The 18,868-nt window shown below is 41.9% G+C and overlaps 1 protein-coding gene across 2 annotated transcripts in view; it reads right to left on the bottom strand.

Annotated features, from left to right (window-relative positions):
• The window catches only part of LOC110298494 (uncharacterized), a 28,404-nt gene extending 17,734 nt beyond the window's left edge, over positions 1-10,670 (bottom strand). Inside the window, exon 1 of one of the 2 annotated variants that reach the window (XM_085841841.1) lies at positions 10,438-10,670. The gene's annotated coding sequence lies outside the window, so the exon portion shown is untranslated. The remainder of the gene's footprint in view (positions 1-10,437) is intronic. The other variant, XM_021167784.3, reaches the window with a different exon arrangement.
• Between the last annotated feature and the right edge of the window lie 8,198 nt (positions 10,671-18,868).

Raw genomic sequence — 18,868 nt, 5'->3', positions numbered from 1 at the left:
AAGAAACAATACACCTTCCCAACAAAAACAAACCCAGAAATCAGAACCTTGACCCATAAACACCCCCAAACCAGATGCTAGCTTAAGAACACAATCAGTAACAGCCAGGGCAATGTATCTCTACCAAAGCTTGGAAAAAGAAACCAAACAGAAGCCATTTTGGATAAAACTTCCATTTTTGAATATGGGTGAAATAATGTTTAAGTTCCCAAGACCTCCCGTGGTAACTGACATCCTGCTTGACAGGATTAAAGATGTGTGTGCATAACTGACATCCTGGGTGGCAAGTTGAGACAAGAATGCTAGGGAAATCACCTTGCCACAATTGAATAAACCAAACAACAGAAATATGGTAAGCGTACCACAGAGATATGTTCCTAAGGAAGTCCCCTATCCCTAAATGCTGACTGGAGGACTGCAATTTGACACAGATGTTTGTGATTTTCAAGCTTAAAAGCTCTGTAACATTCTGGCTTGAAGTCCCAATGCAGCTCCCGAGTCTGTTCTGCGCATTGATGACTCAGTTGTAGTTTGATTACAATAAATTTGTCATCTGCGGGCTGGAGAGATGGCTTAGCGGTTAAGAGCATCAACTGCTCTTCCCAAGGTCGTGAGTTCAAAATCCCAGCAACCACATGATGGCTCACAACCATCTGTAATGAGATCTGATGCCCTCTTCTGAGGTGTCTAAAGACAGCAACAGCAAGTGAGTCACAGCGAGAAGAAAAAGTGTCTGAAGACAGTGTACTTACATATAATAAATAAATCTTAAAAAAAATTGTCATCTGCATTGACCTGGTATTTTGAGGCGTGCTGGACCTATCTAATCAGACCCCATAACAAGCCCAGAGATCCTACCACGACAGGCCCTGAATATTTCAACATAGCTGAAACACAAGAAAAAGATCTGAAAACCAAGGATAAGAACATAATGCAGCTCCTTAAAGAGGAAATAAATAAATCCCTTAAAGAAATCCAGGAAAACACAATTGGAGGAAATGAATAAATTGCAATGCCCTAAATTAACCTGTAAGCACCTCCCACTCAAGTACCAAGTAACATCATGGGATGCTGGGAGTTGTAGTTCTCAAAAAACAAGTCTCATGGGAAAATATGGTGACCACATGGTATTTTCCATAAAAGCCCCTACAACAGATGTCTTGGGGCTATTCAGCTGGGTAATAAAGAGAGTGGTCCTGACCAAAGTTCATCTTGTTCAGCATTTAATAAAGCTTCTTCAATAGGAACTGCTCCACTGAGGTAGGGATCCAGCTCATATGCAGACATCAAACCCAGACACTATTGCTGATGCCAAAAAGTGCTTGCTGATAGGAACCTGATATAGCTGTCTCCTGAGAGGCTCTGCCAGAGCCTGACTAATACAGATGTGCATGCTCACACCCAACAATCAGACTGAACACGGGGGGTGCCAATGAAGGAGTTAGGGGAAGGACACAAGAAGCTGAAGGGGTTTGCAGTCCTATAGGAAGAACAATATCAACCAACCAAACCCCCAGAGCTCCCAGGTACTAAACCACCAACCAAAGAGTACACATGGAGAGACCTATGGCTCCAGCTCCATATGTAACAGAAGATGGCCTTATCTGCAATAGGAGGGGAGATCCTTGTTCCTGTGAAGGCTCGATGCCCCAGTGTAGGGAAATGCTAGGGTGGTGAGGCAGTAATGGGTGGGTGGATAGGGGAGCACCCTCATAGAAGCAAGGGGAGATAGGATAGGATAGGGGGGTTGTGGAAGGGAAACAGGGAAATGGGATAACATTTGAAATGTAAATAAATAAAATAGCCAGTTAAAATAATACAAAATACATACATAAATATATAAAGCTTCTTCAAATTTGGCTCAAAATTGTGGAACTGGGTTTTCTCTGGCAAACAATCTCAGCTTTAACATTATCCCTTAATGAAAGTCAGGTGGAGGGCTGGAGCACAAATAAAAGAATTCAATACAAGAAAATAGAAATAGAATCAATAAAGAAAACAAAACCTGCGTGAATTCTGGAATAGAAAAAAATCAGGAATGCAAACAAGAATGACAGAGGCAATCTTCACCAACAGAATACAAGAAATGGAAGAGAGAATCTCAGGCATTAAAGATACTATAGATCAAATGGATCCATCAATTAAAGCAAATGTTATCCCTGACACAAAATATCCAGGATATCTGGGACACTATGCAAAGACCAAACCCAAGAATAATAGAGAAAAGAAAAGAATCCCAGTTCAAAGGCTCAGGAAATTTTTTTTATATACTTTTTATTGATTCTTTGTAAATTTTACATCAGTTACCCCAATCCCACTTATTTCCCTGTCCCTTCAAATACAACCCTCTTCCCTTACAACCTCCCATCCAAAAGCAAATACAAAATAAAAAACAAAAGGATACAAAAACATCTCATTGTGGAAGTTACAGTGTGTCACAGTATGCTACATGGAATACCCTTTTGTCTACACAGCTGTACTTTCACATATTCATTGCTACAAATTAACAAAACCACAGAACAGAAGTTTCCTAGCCTAAAGTAGATGCCTATAATATTGCAAAAGGCATACAGAACATCAAATAGATTGAACCAGAAAAGAAAAATAATCTTGCCATATAACAATCAAACACTAAACATACATAATGAAGCAAGAATATTAAAAGGAAAGCTGCAAAGGAAAATGACCGAGTGGTAACATATAAAGGCAGACCTATTCAAATTATACCCAACTTCTCAACAGATTCTAAAAGTCACAAGGTGGATACAGTCATCCAGACAACACCAGCATAGAGAAATACTTGAACTAATGGATTTCATAAACCAAATGGCCATAATAACACACATTTATAGCACATTCCACCCAAACATAAAAGAACATAACTTCCTCTTGGCACTTCACTGAACTTTCTCCAAAATTAACCACATACTCGGGTACAAAGATTTTAGAATACAAGAAAATTGAAATACTCCTGCATCCTATCATACCACCATGAATTAAAAGTTGGGGGGGGGGGGAAGAGTAACAGCAGAAAGCTTACTAACTCATGGAAACTGGACAACTCTCTACTGAATTAAAAAATGGGTTAGGGGTATTTTGATTGTAAGCCTAACCTTTTAATGCCTGAGACATCTCTCTGGATTTCTCTGGAAAGAAGAAATAGAATAGATTTTGCAGGTAGGCTGGGGATGGGTGGGGATGAGAACAGGTGGGATTAAGTATGGGCAGAGTGATGGAGGGAGAGAGTACATGGAGACTACTAAAAGTGGGGGGCACATTTTGGAGGTGAGATAGATACCTAATGCTATGAAAATTCCCTAGAATCTATGAGGGTAACCCTAGCAAAGACTCTTGTAGTGGGGCATATGGAGCATTAAGGAGACATCTTCTGTAACCAAGAGAGTCTACCAGGGATGGGACTGGGATACCAATCCAGACAAAAAGCTTTCAACTCACAATCCTTCCTGCTTACAAGATGTGCTGGGGCACTGCACTAAACTTGTGGGGGTGGCCAATGACTGCTCTATCTTGAGGCTCATGCCACAAGAGGAAGCCCATGTCAGACACTTCCTGGATAGCTAGCAACTAGGCAGTGGAGAGCCCAGAGATCTAGGATAAAGTCAAACACAACTTGAAAAAGAAAATCAAAATCAATGAAACAATTATTAATAAAATTCTGCTATACTCATAGATCAGTGCAAAGGTCAAATTTCATCAAAGATGTTTCCTCCAACAGCTGATGGAAGCAGAGGCTGACACCCACAGTCAAAAATTAGGCAATATTTAGGGAACCCTGTGGAAGAGGGGGAGAAAGAATTGTAAGAGCTAGGGGGCTGGAGAGATGGCTCAGTGATTAAGAGTACCAACTGTTCTTCCAAAGGTCCTGAGTTCAAATTCCAGCAAGCACATGGTGGATCACAACCATCTGTAATGAGATCTGATGCCCTCTTCTGGCGTGCCTGAAAACAGCTACAGTGTACTTATGTATAACAAATAAATCTTTGGGCCAGAGCCAGCAGGGATTGAGCAAGTGGAGTTGACTGGAGCAAGCAGAGGTCCTAAAAATTCAATTCCCAACAACCACATAAAGGCTTACAACCATCAGTTTAGCTACAGTGTACCCATATACATAAAATAAATAAATAAATTTTAAAAAGAAGAATTATAAGAGCTAAAGGGGTTGGGGACACCAAGAGAACAGGCCCACAGAATCAACTAACCTAGGCTAATAGGGAATCATGGAGACTGAAAAGGCAATTATGGAGCCTACACAGGTCTACACTAGGTTCTCTACACATATGGTTGTTTAGCTTGGGGCTCTTGTAGGATTCCTAATATAGGGAGGGATTGTGGGGGGCGATGGGGAGTCTGAATCTTTTACCTGCTCTTGGAATTCTTTTCATACTACCAGGCTGCCTCATCCAGCTTCTGCCTAGTCCTATTGTGTCTTCTCAGGCCTTGTTCAGCTACTATACCTGGCAGCTGTGCTCTTTTCTGAAGGGAACAGGAGGAGTGGAATAAGGGGGAGGAGAATGGGAGCAGTGAGGGAGTGGAAATTTTGTTTGGGATGCACTGTATGAGAAAAAATAAATGGAAGGAAGGAAGGAAAGAAGGAAGGGAGGAACGAAGGAATGAAGGAACGAAGAAAAACTGTGTCAATACACAAATAAAGGAAGAAAATGAAAGACTTTCTAGAATTCAAGGAACATGAAGTCACAACACACTAAAGCTTACGGAAGAGAATGAAAGCAATGCTAAGAGGAGACAGTTCATAGTACTAAGTGCCTACATAAAATACCCAGAGAAATCTCATTCTAACAACTTTACAGCTCACCCGAAAGGTCTACAACAGCAGTGCTCAACCTGTAGGTTGCGACTCTGCCTAAAACCATTGGGAAACACTATCTCTTAATGGCGTAGGAATTGAGACACTATTGCTCTGTCTCCAGATGGGGCAGCCAACATGCAGGTACCCCTACATAAGCACGTGGAACTGTACTAACCTATAACACCATTAGAAAAGTTGAGAGCCACTGATATACAGTTTGACCTAATGTGGCCTTGCCCTCATGACTGTATATAGCTCGAATTAATATGACAGTGCTCTTGTGACTATATACAGCCACAATTCAGGTGACCTTGGCTCTGTAACTGTATGTAGCTTGAAGGCAGGAGAACTATGCTCATAAGTGCCTAACCCTCAAAATATAAACTGTCTCATTCCCTGAAAAAAGATGCTTATGCTTAGTCTGCTTCATCTTTAGGCTCCCCAAACCTCAGTTCATGTTGCCAACTAGAGAGGTAAGAATGTAAAAATGTATGTACTCTCATAGAACATGCATAGAAATAAAATCGAATTTTGACATACACTTTCTGTTCTCAATAGAATACTACAGCTGGGCAGTGGTGGCACATGCCTTTAATTCCAGAACTTGGGAGGCAGAGACAGGAGGATTTCTCAGTTCGAGGCCAGCCTGGTCTACAAAGTGAGTCCCAGGACAGCCAGGGCTATAAAGAGAAACTCTGTCTCAAAAAACCAAAAATAAATAAATAAATAAATAAATAAATAAATAAATCTTTGGGTGGGAGAGAGCAGAAGTCCTGAGTTAAATTCCCAGCAACCACATGACAACCATCTGTACAGCTACAGTGTACTCATATTCTCATAAATAAATAAACCTTTAAAAAAAAAAAGAAGCATCCCTATAAGAACAGTCAACCTGTCCAATCCCCATGATGCACAGTGCATACATTTACCTGAGGAACAGGGCCTCTACCCTGACCCTTCTGTTTGAATCTTTGCAAGAAACTTTTCTCAAAATTCCACCTTCCTGATAATCATCTGGATATGAAGCCAACAACAAACTTGCAACACCTGCTACCACACCAGGGACTGGAAAGCAGGATTGCAACAGGCGTTCACCCCTGGCCCTGAATGAGCAGATGCATGTCAGCACATGGTCCTAGAGGCAGGCCAAGCCTGAGATTCTCCGTTTTGGCATTTAGGTACCCTGATCTGTAAGCAAGAGCAGGACTACATTGTGGACCTGTGCAGGGGACTTGGCCTGCTATAGATTGCACATGGCAGACTGGCATTTCAAATGGAGCCTGAACATGACTATCGATCAGAAGCACAAGGAACCTTTCCTGACTTTATTTTTCCCTGGAATATTTCTACTGAGAATAACGAACAAAATCTGCAGCTCAGCAACAGCTGAAACTACTTCTCAATCTGGCTGAAAAGTCTAGCTGCTTAGGACCCAGAAGCAGGAAATCAATCCACATCCCACCATGGTCTCCACTGAGGTATTCTGTTGGGTTTCTATGTCCCGGTGTAAAATACTATATGCAGTACCACTGCAGTGAGATTCATGATTAGAGGCGTTCACAAGGTTTTTCCTTTCCACAACAACATTGCTTCTCCTGAATTCACTGTCAAGAGCACTGAGGTAAGAGACATGAGAAACAGAAAGTGAAATTCATACCAAAACATGAGCTCTCAGTATTGTAAAATACCTTTGCTGTTAAGGTAGACGGCCAACCTCCATCCACCAACATCACTGTCCTTGGTGTCACTTTAACATCTATAAAAAGATAAAAACTCTCTCATGTTTAAGTCTTCTTTGCAAAACAGGGCTTCGTTAATTCAATTGCACTACGAATGCACTGCACAACACTGAGAACTGACTTGGCACATCATTCAGACACCACACACACTTAGTTTGCCTTCATTTTCTGTAGAAACTGGATAGTAACTCCCCTAATGTTTAAAGGGGATGCTCAGGCTTTCCTAATCGCTTGTCTCTGACATCCACTGAGGCAAGGTTTCTCATAGGATCAAGGGTGCATGCAATGCAGCTCAGTCTGCAGAATGCAGGACGCATGGTGAGATTTAAAGTTCATTTTTTATAGTAGGAATTCTAGTAGGATTATTATATCTAAAGTAATCGTTATGATGAAATAGAGGCTTTTCACTATCTCTAGAATAGACATCAGAATGAACAGTTATACGTACTTTGACCTTAAAGAAATCACTGTAGAAAACACTGGTTGTTTTCTGTTGTCTATAGAGTTGTCTTTCTGGAAAACCTTAACAGCCTTTGCATAACTTTGGTAACAAGACACTCCAGGCACACCTGGAGCAGTACACAAGTTCCAGAGCTGTGATGTTTTCCTTCAGGAAACATATAGATTATATTATAGGCTTTAGTATGAGGAACTTGTTTCACCAAAGAAAAAACAATTTTTGTATAGCAATCTGTCAATATGCTTTTGTGTTCCTGTTCGATGTTCGGTTCAAGGAGGCTGAACCTCCCTGCTGCCTGCAAGGGCATACTTCAACCTGAAATGTCTCCTTCTCTCATCAACCCCTAAGAGGCAGAAAACTGAAAATTTTTAAATTACTACAAATGATAGAGACCCATAGAATGTTAAGAAATCATCATTATTCCAGTGTATAACCAATTCCTCAAGTTAGAAATGAAAGTGGAAACTTAACTTTAAAAGGCCCTAAAGAGACTTAAAGACAAACTATTCCAACATTGTCTCATAGGAAGCACATCCAACATAAAGGAGTAAGCCTCTACACCAACGTCCAGCTTTGCACCCCAAGAGCCTGTCAAAAAAGAACAGACAGCAGCCCACAGGAGGAGGAAGGAAGAAAAAAAAAAACAAAAACAAAACAACCTCTATGTAGGAAAAAAAAAAAAAAAAAAAAGACCCAGCACTTTAGAGATTTAGGCAGAACTATAGTGAGAGAATCCGTGCTCTCCTGGAGCAGTGCTAGGCTTCTCCTTACTCAGAGTGAAGGGAAGAAAGTAAACCCATATTAACTCAGATTTTTGGTCACAGTAATTTCTTGGGTAACTGAATGTAAAGTAATAGCTACTAAAAAGACATCTGAAAACTTAATAGCACCACTATTAGATGTATGGTATCACCTCCTCTCTGACTCTACCACGTCAACTCTACAACGGAAGAATGGACATCAGACTCACTGAGGTTAGGTGAACAGTCGGCTTGGGCCGTGCACAGAAAGCTGAGTTTCAAAACCAAAGACAGTTCATATGATTAAATTTAAAAGTGGCAGTTTTCCTAACCGGCCTTGCTCCCAACTAACTGAGACAGAGATCTACTGATTTAGTCAGTAAGCTTTAATCAGAATAGCTGAGCAAAACTTTTAAGCCTAGATGGTACCTAGCTACTTCCCAGCCACATACTCCGAGTTACTTACATTTAGTCTCTCCTTGGCTCCTTGGTGTAGCTAGGTGTGCACACAGAGAACCCCCTTGGTGAATCCTCGTCATGCCTGACCTCATAGCAACAATCCCCTTCTTCCTCTACCTCATGGCCTTCTCTTTTACCCTCATCTGCCTCATGGTGAACTCCTTCTCCCTGCTGGGACTCCTGGCTGAGACTGGAAGTCTAATCTTCCTCTCTACTCTGCCCAGTCTTTTGCTATTCAGTCCATTTGAGTTAATTGGGGAACATTCTTTACACCAACCACATTGATAGAGGAGATTCTTCAAAATTCATGACAATGCCCACGTCAGGGCTTTAAGCAGAACTCAGGGCACACAAGTTAGCATTTGAATACACAGTGCATGAGGCCAACCCTTAACAAATTTTAATTTAAAATCAAGGGCAATACATGTCAAAGACACGTGTCTCTGAGTGGCCATGTTCTCCTGAGCTAATCGATTTTCATTCACAGACATGAGGCTGGCAAGCAATATGAAATTTGACAAACTTGGGCTCTGCCAGGCTTGAACTAAATGCTGCCTATCTCCTTATAATACACCTGACAAAGCATTTGGTGATCTTAGAGGTCCCAGGTTCGGTACCCACATGGGGCTCACAAACTCTAATTCCAGGGTCTCAGATCTCCCCTTCTGGCTTCTCTGGGCATTAGGCACACACTTGGTGTACCTATATACAACCCGTCAAATGCTCATTCATATATGTAAAATAAAAACAAACCTTGAAAATGAAACACACACACACAAATCTGCTTTTACTAAAAAGCATCATGCGCGTCTTCTGCACTTTGGCTCTTACTCCGACTCTGCTGACCCCTAACCTACTTCATGCCCAGCCCAGCCTCCATAATGCAGTCATCCTGCAGCCTCTGTGTGCAGAGTGCTAAGATTACAGGACAGTCCTGTACCACCACAACCTGCAGCACTACTTTAATACATAAAGCTTGATTTCTAAACTTAACCTCAAAGCTGTGCACTAGAGACAGACATGGGGTCACTAGGTCACTTTAACTATTCTTCTGCTTAATGTAACCAATGTGTGGAGTCTCATCCTCTGGTTCTCTTTTCCTTTTTTTACCAAATGGTGTGTGTGGGGGGGGGGGGGGGGGTTAGGTGGAGAAAGTAGCTCACTGGGGGAAAAGTTTTTTTTTTTTTTTTTAAGGCCTATTCTTTCTACTCAAAAAAAAAAAGAATGAAAAAAGAAAAGAAAAAGAAAAAGAAAAAAATTACAGGGATGTGTTGGCTGTCTGTGTGTGCACCAGGAGGCCAGAAGGGAGCAGTGGGTTCCTAGGAACTGCAGTTCCTGGCAGCTCAAAGCCATAGTGTGAATGTGGATACTGGGAACCCAACACTGCTCATCCACATCTCAGTCCCTCCCTCTTTCTGCTTTTCACCTCACTGGTCTCTACAGGAGGCTACTGGTTGAGGCTGGCCCTTGCCTGTTTGGATGCAGAAACCTAGGCTTCTGATCTAAAACCTCTCTAGAGCACACTTTTCTGCTCCTAGCCACACATACGAACCCCAATAGTTATGTAAACTGACAACAGAAATTGAAAATTGCATTCGGTTTAGGTTTTTTTTTTTTAATCCCTTTTCTGTTTTCAGCTCCAGCTCCACCGGAAGGAAATGATCAGAACACCTGGTGTCTGGGGTGAAACTAAGGCTTAAATCCCTGGTAGGATGCCTGGGACTACACTAAACAATTTACTCCTATTCCCTGGCTTTCATACAGTTCCTTCAATTCAATAAAAGCAATCTATTGCTAATGCTGCTTAGACTGACATAGATACTGCGTCCCCAGTTTGGGCGAAAACATACATAAATTCATTTTCCCTTTTTCTCTTACTCCTTGGAGTTTTTCTCCAGTTACCAGCTACTCAAACACAAAGGGACCAGAAAGCAGCGCAGTCGCCCTCACAAGCACCGCACATTGATCGCAGGCTCGGATCCTGCAGCGCCCATGCACTCACTCCTGCCCAAACTGTGTCCCTGAACACACAACGTTCTCGAACGATGTGGCAAAATCCCACGGCAGAGCATATCGGTAAGTGACAAAACAGAAGCGAAAACCCCGCAAGAGAAGAATGAAAACAGAGCTGATGCCCACCTGCAGCCATCAGGCAGCACAAACCGCGGCGGCAGGACAGCCCGGTGTCCGGACAGCCTGACCCTCACTCACCTCACGCTGCAACTCTCAGAGCCCGGCACAAAGCACGTGGGACACGAAGTCCGCCTGCAGACATCCACAACCCCAACGGTCCAGACTCCAAGCACAAGCGGTCCGAGCAGGAAACTACAACTCGATCCCAGAGGTTGTGCGCCTTAGGTCACTTCCGGTTACCACAGCTTACACGCCTCCCACTTGTGGGACGGTACACACGCGCGCTACCACTGGCAGAGGTAAATCTTGCCAATACTTACTATGGCTCATCTAGTGGTTCTTGCTCTTTCAGAAAGTACCATGGCTACAAAGTGAGTTCCAGGACAGCCAGGGCTATACAGAGAAACCCTGTCTCGAAAAACAAACAAACAGGAAAAAAACAAAAACAAACAAACAAACAAACAAAAAAACCAGAAAGTACCATGGCCACACTCACGCTCCAGTGATAAAGAAGCTACCATCAAAGTGCCTCAGTTCCTTACAACCAGGCAAGGCTGGTGGAAGGTGATGCACTGAAAGCCCAAGGCTGTCTCACGAGGCCACAGGAGTTGTTGCCTACCAGTATTTGTATCTGATTCTAGGAGTCTGACATTGTATCCTCATAAAAGTACCTTTTCTGGTGATTTTTAAATTTTTATTAGACTTATTCCATATATTTTGCCTGCATGTATAATCATGCCCCCTCCCCAACCCCCGTGCATGCCTAGTGGCTATGAAGGTCAGAAGAAAAGGTAGGAACCCCTGGGATTGGAGCTACAGATGATTTTGAGTCCTCATCTGGGTGCTGTGAATGGAAGCCAGAACATCTGCAAGAATAACAACTGCTCTTGGCCAATGTCTCTCCTTTTCTTTGCCTTTTCTCTTTATTTTCACCCGACCTTAAAAGGGTTCTCATTTATTTATTTTTGAGATTGTCTCACTTTGTTGGCTTGACAGGCTTGGAACTGGCCATGGAGATCATTCTGGCTTTGCACTCTCAGACATCTCATGGCCTCTGTCTTCTGGGTGCTAGGATTAAAGTTGTTTACCACCACACCTGACCTTTTCTCATTTTTCAAAGATTGAAAACTAGGAAGGATTATCAGGAAACAGGAAAGGGAAGCCATATGGAAGATTAAAAGTGAAAATATGAGATGAACCATCATGTGCTTCTGACTGGAGGTATCTCATGATCCCCAGAGACTAGAACTCTCTTCTTGCTGAGAAGTAAACTGAACCACTGCTCATTCACCAGGAAGATGGAGCACTTGCCTCATAGATGGTGATGAGTCACTAATAAGAGGCAAAAGCTGGAGCTGCACATGCATAAAATCAGAAGTTTGTGTCTATACATGAGAGGGAACATGTTGTGATTGTCTTCCTAATCCTCAATTGCCTCATTCATCTTTTCCAATTTATTCCATCTTTCTATAAGTTCCATTTTTGATTACCCAATAAAATTCCATTAAATTTATAACAGAGTTTCATTATACATCTGTCTGTATTAATGAACATATAGACTGATACCATTTATTTGCTTTTGTGAAAATAGTGGAAAGAATAGTGGTAAACAAGTGTTAATATCTCTTTGCTATGATATGGATTCCCAGAGTGTATGGATATTATATATACATATGTATATGTATATATATATATATATACATATATACATATATATATACATAATATACATATATACATATTCCCAGAGTGTGTGTGTGTGTGTATGTATGTATATATATATATATACATATGATTAGCTGGGTCACAGGATAGATATAGTTTTAGTAATTTTAGAAACCACCACTAAGGCTGCATACGAATCCCTGTTCTCAAAAATACATCTAAACAACCAAAGAACAACAACAAAAACTCCAAATGATTTCATTAGATTTACCACAATGGAAGTTCTCCTCCAACAGTGAAACAGTTGAGTAAGGGCTCCCTCATTCACATTTAAGCAGAACTTGTTGTTCTTTTTTTTTTTTTTTTTTTTCTTTTTTTTTTTTCTTTTTTGGTTTTTCCAGACAGGGTTTCTCTGTATAACTCTGGCTGTTGTCCTGGAACTCACACCATAGACCAAGCTGGCCTCGAACTCAGAAATATGCCTGCCTCTGCCTCCCAAGTGCTGGGATTAAAGGCATGTGCCACCACTGCCCAGCAGTTTTGGGTTTTTCATTTTGTTTTTCTGTTGTTGTTTATTTGATTTCTCTTTCACACTCTTTTATTTCTTTTGACCATTAAACCCTGATTCATCGGGACTGGGATCATGCAGATCAGGATCTTTCCCATTGGCTGTCAAAGTGTTCCTCTCTGGGAGGAACAGGGTGCAGCTTCAGCTGAACCCAGGTACCCTCTTCTTGTGGTTTTCTTTTTTTTTTTTTTTTAAGATTTATTTATTTATTATATGTTAAGTACACTGTAGCTGTCTTCAGACACACCAGAAGAGGGAGTCAGATCTTATTACGGATGGTTGTGAGCCACCATGTGGTTGCTGGGATTTGAACTAAGGACCTTTGGGAGAGCAGTCAGGTGCCCTTACCTGCTGAGCCATCTCACCAGCCCCTTCTTGTGGTTTTCTATTTTCTGACTATTTCCCTTTACCCTTTACAGGATACTATCTCGACTATTAGGGATGTTCATTTTCATTTTTCTGGAAGTTAAACGTATGAAATATATTCAATACTGGAAGTATAAAATTTATTGTGATCCTCTACAGAACCATTTCAAGTACAAAATTTAATTGTAAATAAGTTAATTAAGTGATATGTATTTTGATAAATTTGGGTGAGTTATTGTTGTGTGCAAGAGTTTTAGGTTTTTTATTTTTATTTTATTCATTATTTTATTTATTACATCCCAAATGTTACCCCTCCTCCAGGTCCCCCCTCCTAGAATTCTTTCCCCCTCCCCTTCACCTGTGAGAGGGTCTCCTACCCCCTACCCTGGGCATTCCCTATCTACAGGATAAGACACATCCTCTCTCATACATCTTGTCTCTGGACAAGGCAGTCCTCTGTTACATTATATGCCAGGGCCAAAAAGTACAGAGTACCCATCATACACCCCACAGACCCTAAGAAGTTGAACAAATAGTTCTTCAATCTCACTTAGAAGGGGAACAAATTAATCGTAGGAGGCACAGGGAAGAAGAGTGGTAGATGGGAGAGGAGGGAGGGGGAGGGAAAAAGGGGGGGGGTAGGATCAGGTATGGGGAGAGACAGGAGAGAAGCAAAGAAGGCCAGGAAAATGGTTGGAAATGTGCAGCTGTCTGGGGTGGGTGGCTTAGTTGGGTGGTGTGGGAAAACCTCTTGAAAGTCCCAGAGACCTGGGAGGTGGGAGGCTCCCAGGACTCATTGTAGGTGACCTTAGCCAAAATGCCCAAGAGTGGGGAGAGAGAACCTGAAGAGACCATCTCTAGTAAATAGACAGGGCCCCAGTGGAGGAATGGGGTCACCAAACCACTTTCAAAATTTTTGGCCCAGAATTATTCCTAAAAGAAATGGTGAGACAAAAAATGGAGCAGAGACTGAAGGAAAGGCCATTCAGTGACTAACCCGACTTGGCATTTATCCCATGGGAGGGCACCAAACTCTGACACTATTGCTGATGCAAGCTTTTTTTCTTTTTTCTTTTGACAGAATCTCACTATGTAGACAAGACTAGCTTTGAATTCACAGAGATCCTTTTCCTCTCAAGTATTGGGATTAAAGGAGTGTGTCACACTATGCCCGGCTGCAAACTGTTATTGCTTTATAACAAAGTTGATTTTAAAGGGGATGCTTTATATGCTCAATATACACATTAATTCTTTTGCAGCCACCTTGTCCTTAGCCAGGTGAAGTGACATATGACTTTAGTCCAAAAACGCACTTGGTAGAAACAGGCAAATATCTGTGAGTGTGTGGCCATTTGGGTCTACATAATGAGTTTCAGGTTTACCTGGTATATAGAGAGAGACTCTCTGTCAAAAAATAAAACAGGGCTGGTGAGATGGCTCAGTGGGTAAGAGCACCCGACTGCTCTTCCAAAGGTCCAGAGTTCAAATCCCAGCAACCACATGGTGGCTCACAACCATCTGTAACAAGATCTGGCGCCCTCTTCTGGAGTGTCTGAAGACAGCTACAGTGTACTTACATATAATAAATAAATTAAAAAAATAAAAAAATAAAAAAATAAACAACAAACAAATACCAAGCTCGCCAATGAGTTGCTCATTTACTACACTGCCAACAGCATGCCAGGTTGCATTATAGAGCCTCATACTTTTGCCATGGTGACATTTGTGGGGCGTTAGTTTGTGAACAACACCCATTCCTCTTGTATCTAAATACCACGTTTCTTATACGTTCTCCTATATCTGACCAAAGGGAAGACCCCCCCGTTCTCTTAGGGGCCTAACACAGAAGGCACCGCTCATCTTGCTTGTTTGTCATTTTAAAGAATTACTGCCAAATGATGGAAATGTTTGTTCCTGTTTTTATTTCTGAGTGTACTCTGGATCTATGATGCACAGTCAGGTGTAGTTAGCAATGGCTTTTCTCTCATTCTGTGTGTTGTCTTTTCACTTGAGTAACCATTTCCTTTGTTTTTACAGAGCTTTTGAATTTTGTGACGTCCATTAGATTATCGTCACTATTATTTCCTGAGGAACAACAACACCTTCAGGAGTTCCTCACCTCTGTCTGTATCCTGAATAATGTTCCCCTATGTATTCCTCTAAAAGGTTCGACTTGGAAGCGCCTACATTGAGGCTTTTAGAGTGACATACCTAGATTAGGAATGATTTTTGTGCAGGTTGAGAGATAAAGATCGGTTTTCATTCTTATACACGAAAGATCCCCAGTGAAACTTGTGTTAGTGTTTTTGAAAATGGCTTGGAAAACCTAGGCTGGAAGAGGGTGTATGTATGGCCTTCTTCATAGGAGATCATTCATCATTTGCTATCTGCAAACTCAGGTAGAGAAGGCTAGTTGCAACAACCTATACTAAGACCCATGTGTCCACTAACGATGTTTTCAGAGGTAAGAATGACCTGTGGAATTTCACAGAACAGAAGAGAACAGAAAGTTAGTTCCCAGTGCCATTTTGGGAAGCACACCTGTAACTTGTGGGGGGCATTCTTCCACCTAAAGAATCTCGAAAAACCAAAAAAAAAAAAAAAAGAATCACCACCAAGCCGGGCGTGGTGGTGCACGCCTTTAATCCCAGCACTCGGGAGGCAGAGGCAGGCGGATTTCTGAGTTCGAGGCCAGCCTGGTCTACAGAGTGAGTTCCAGGATAGCCAGGGCTATACAGAGAAACCCTGTCTCGAAAAACCAAAACCAAACAAACAAACAAACAAACAAAAAGAATACCAACTGTTCTTCCAAAGGTCCTGTGTTCAATTCCCAGCAACCACCTAGTGTCTCACAGCCATCTGTAGTGGGATTTGGTGCCCTCTTTTGGTGTGTCTGCAGACAGCTACAGTGCACCCATAGAAATAAAATAAACACATCTTTTTAATTTTATTTGTAATTCATTTTTTACACTCCATATTCCGTTCCCCACACCTCCCCATCTACTGCTCCACATCCCATACCTCCTCCCCACCCCACCCCATCTCCATGTGGATGCCCCCACCAGCCACCCCACCTGACCTCTAAACTCCCTGGAGCCTCCAGTATCTTGAGGGTTAGGTGCTTCGTCTCTGAATGAACATGGACTGGAAGTCCTCTACTATATGTGTGTTAGGGGCCTCATACCAGCTGGTGTATGCTGTCTGTTTTGGTGGTTCAGTGTTTGAGAAATCACGGGGGTCCAAATTATTTAAGACTGCTGGTCCTCCTACCGAATCACCCGTCTCCTCAGCTTCTTTCAGCCTTCCCTAATTCAACAACAGGAGTTAGCTGTTTCTGTCCATTTGTTGTGTGCAAATAACTACATCTGACTCCATCAGCTGCTTGTTGGGTCTTTCAGAGAACAGTCTTGATAGTTCCCTTTTTGTGAGCATTCCATAGCCTCAGTAATAGTGTCAGGCCTTGGGACCTCCCTTTGAGCTGGATCCCACTCTGAGCCTTATTTTCCTTGGGCTCCTCTCCATTTCCATCCTTTTAATTCTTTCAGACAGACAATTATGGGTGAGAGGTGTAACTGTGAGATGGCAACCCCATCCCTCACTTGATGTCCTGTCTTCCTGTTGGAGATGGGCTCTATAATTTTCCTCTCCCTACTGTCGGATATTTCATCAAAGGTCCCTCCCTATGAGTCCTTGGGAGTCTCTCACCTCCTCCCACAACAGAAGAATGGATATAGAAAATGTGGTTCATTTACACAACGGTATACTACTCAGCTATTAAGAATGAGGACATACTGACTTTTGCAGATGGAACTAGAAAATATCATCCTGAGTGAGATAACTCCGACCGAAAAGAACATGCATGGTATGTAATCACTAATAAGTGGATATTAGCCAAAAAAAAAAAAAAGAAAAAAGAAAAAATCCATATAGAATATACAAGATACAGTCCACAGAATTCAAAAGGCTCAACAAGCTGAAGTGTTCAAGTGAGGACGCCTCAGTCCCACTTGGGAGAAATAAGAAAGCAATCACAAGTAGGGAGGGAGAGAGGGAGGGAGGGAGGGAGGGACTTGGGAGGGAATGTGAAAGGGGTGGGGTGGGGGGCAGTGGGGGGTAAGGGAACCTGATCTGGTATTGGGTGAGGGAAAAGGACTAAAGCCCTGAGGGCCAGCGGAAATATTGTAAACAGGCAACCTCAGGAAATAAACGCATCTTAAAATAACAAAATCCCCCTCCATTTTCAGTTGTTTTTCTTTTTTTCTTTTTTTTAAAGAATCACCACCAAGATGTCATCATCACATTCTGTGTCTCTCAGTATATGATTGGGCTGAAGTTGAACGAGATCAACAGCTGATCCAGGTATTCTGTCTAGAGATTCCATACCCAGATTTTTACTACAAACTCAGTTATCTTACAGAGAACTTAAAGGTGAATATATTAGAATTCAGAGAAGTTCTGCCAACTGAACCATCACCTTACCCTACATCTCTACACTTAAAGGAGACCCTTACTAACCTCACACAGGCCTCCAGGCAAGGATCTCTGGAAAGGAATGCAGAATATGTAAACAGAAAAGAGCAAATGGTCAGCTCAGTCATTATGGGTGAAGGAAAGTGTTATAGTTACTTGCTGGTGCATGGCTACAATTTCCTTAAATCATAATAGCTTTAGGCAGCTCTTACCTCTTATATGATAGGAGATTTGGAGGGGCCTGACTGGATGGCTGTGATCCGTGTGTGTCTGCTGTTGATGATATGTGATAAGCCTGGGACCACTATGGTGAAGCTTTGGAAATTGGCGGCCATTGTATTTTTCACGCCCAATTAAAGGTCTCTCCATCTTCACTAATTTGTATTTTCCTAAACTTGGTGACCTCAGAGTGAATCAGAATTTTACATGGCAGCTGAAGTCTTCAAGAGAAAGTATTTACTTACATTAACAATGAAGACCCTCTATAACATTTTATGAAGTAGCCTTAAAAGTCACATAATTTTCATTTTGCAATATCCGATGCATTGAAACAAGGATAAAAGCCATTCTTAGTCACAGGTACTGGAGAGAGATTATCAAATATGAATAGATTGTTAGTCTAATTTACATCATGAGGACATGCTGGAGGAAAAATAGGGTTGTAACAGTTAACAAGAGTTACCTGGTTTATTATGTTGTGTACTTAGGAGACAGAGGCAGGAAGGCTCATGAGTTCAAGGCTAGGGTAGGTTAAATAGGGAGCTCACAGCCTACTTGAATGCAAGCTCAGATCTTCAAAGCTACAACATAACAAAACAAAAAATCAGGTCTAAAAGGGAAATGGGATGTCCAGAGATTCTTAAAGAGAAGCAAAAGAGAAAAGAATGTCTGAGAACTGACTAGGCGGAGACTTCTGTGAGACTCAAGACCACTCATTCATATATAGGAAGAAAGACAGATAGCAGGTGATTAGTTTTCTCAGAATGAGGCACATGGGAAAGAGAGTGTGGTCAGAGAGTTATATATAGTTGGGGATGGATCAAGAGGTAAGGATGATGAAAGAGGATTGGAGAGCCAAAAGGGTAAGGGCAGAGCATGCCAGCCTGGAGTCAGAATTTTAAAATTTATCCATAAGAGTTCCTTTCTGGAGATTTCTGAGAAGGAAACCAGCCTCTCTGTCATTTTGTCTGCTGAGATTCCCCAACAGTTCATGTCTCTGATTCAGGTCATAACCATACTCGCCTCCATGATCTTTCCTTATTCTTGGTTGCCAAGTCCAGCATGGCCTTGGTGGGGACAGAATGACATGCCTCCTGCCCATGGGACAGGGCCATCAGATGTGGGCCTCCACAAGTGTAGATAGCAGCAATGGGCATAAGACTTGTTTGTATAGTAATGTACATATTTTACATTCCTCCTTTAAGGAATTCCCTCCCTGTT

Source organism: Mus caroli, unplaced genomic scaffold (assembly GCF_978045245.1).
Source record: "Mus caroli unplaced genomic scaffold, Mus_caroli_1 scaffold_8, whole genome shotgun sequence".
Classification (NCBI taxonomy): domain Eukaryota; kingdom Metazoa; phylum Chordata; class Mammalia; order Rodentia; family Muridae; genus Mus; species Mus caroli.
Note: the sequence above shows the minus strand (reverse complement) of the source record. Positions and strands in the feature narration are given on the sequence as shown.